Here is a 1875-nt window from a genome sequence, read left to right on the forward strand (position 1 = left end):
TCAGCAGGATTAGTGATAAAGCCCACAAAGATCCACTCATGGGAGCCAGAGCCAGTTGCTCCCTTCCAAGGAAAGGGAGGGTCACCTCCTGCCAAGGCTCCTGCTCCCCTCCTGCCTTGTAATTTGGAGGAATGACTGCCACCTCCTACCACAGACCTCAGCTGATCCTCTTCTCTTTGTAGTGCACCAGAGAGATGAAAACCCCTGTGCTGACGTCCACAAATTGCTCCTCCCTGGCATGGTTTAATCTAGGAACAGTTCTGTTCTCCTCTGTGAGAAGAGGACCCTCCTTGACCCTGGACACACCAGAAAACGTGAGCCTTCACTTCCCTGAAGGAACTCTGTAGTAGCGTGGAGCCAGCAGCACTCTCTAGTACTCATTAGAGCTTGGAGAGCTCTGTATAACACAAACAGACCGACAACCTGGAAATAAACCTCTAACATCCTCTCCCTGCAGGCAGAGAAGCTTAATATATATGTCACAGACTGTGCCTATAGTCTGACACTATATCACAGCAGATGGGATCCTGCTAAGCATCCTTGGGATCAGCACTGCAGAAAACAAAAGGGTGGGAAAGGCCCCAGCACCCTCTTTCTTTTCCATTACACACATCTCATATAGGAAAGAGATGCCTTTGGACAGAGATATTCCTGGAATAGCCAGGATTTACGGCATGCCAGAAATATAAATGTAAGCAGGATGTTGCACGGGAGCTCAGCCACCTCAGCAAGGGTCTCCCACCATCCTGGGGAGCTGCCCAGCCTGCAGGCAGAAGAAATTCCTTGCACACCCCTCAATGTTTAACATGTCCTTTCCCTGTAATTTTTATTTCTCACAGTGGCTTACACAATCCCTGCCAGGGAATATCAGAGATTTCTATCATTAGTTATCCTTTTGTCCAGGATATGATTTAACTGGAAATTATTTGTTTAAAAAGGAGAAAAGCTTATTAGCACATCGAGGAGGTCTCCGTCCTTTAGTTGTGTCATGTATATAATTTACTGGAAATCGAAGTATTCAGATGATTTGAGTAAGTTACTGGCCTCTGCCTGCCAGCCAGGAAGTTCAGCAGCCTGTGGTGGGGTCAGTACCTTTCCATGACTTCTTACTTTTGATTTTTTTCTAGAGGAAACAACTCACAAGTCTATATAGCACAAGTCTATTTCCTAATCCACAATCTCCTACCAGAGTCCACACAAATGTTTCTAAAACCCAACGGGACACATCACCAACTCCTCTCAGCTTGCACTGCCTAAGGAGCTGCTCTGCATCCAGATGCTTTGTTTTCTACAAATTTTCTACCCCCTTACCCCTCCTCCTTTGGCTTTTTCCAACTCAGCTCATGCTGGGGAGAGCAGCACAGAGCTGCACCTCTGAGCCCTTCTCAGAGCTGAGCTGCCTCATGTGATTTCCCAAGCTGGCTGCTACCTTCCAGGCATATCTTCACCATCTGAGGCTTTTCAGGAGCTCTTGTCTTTGCCAAATCTCACGTTCCTGGAGTTCCAAACTTTCCCTGACTTCTCTTGCACTTTCCCATCTCCCAGCATTGCAGCCTTTAATAACTGCTGCTTACCCACATGTACGCACAGAATGTCAGACACCTCTTGTCATTTCCTGACTCATTACTCACCCCTTGTCTCTGCACAGCTCACTTAGGGAATATTGGAGTTTCTGAGTGTCCCTGGAGTTGCTGCCTGCCCTGTGCAGCCCAGCCAGCCTGGTGGAGGTGGCCCTGTGGCAGGTTATCCATCAGGTCTGAAGAGTTTCCAGTGCCTCCTTCCTTTTCAGAGCATGCCAACAATGATGTTTTCCAGCCACAGGCTCTGCAGGTGTCACCTCTGCCACTGCCCAGGGTGCAGAGGCACAGAGCACAG

Source organism: Geospiza fortis, unplaced genomic scaffold (assembly GCF_000277835.1).
Source record: "Geospiza fortis unplaced genomic scaffold, GeoFor_1.0 scaffold55, whole genome shotgun sequence".
Classification (NCBI taxonomy): Eukaryota; Metazoa; Chordata; class Aves; order Passeriformes; family Thraupidae; genus Geospiza; species Geospiza fortis.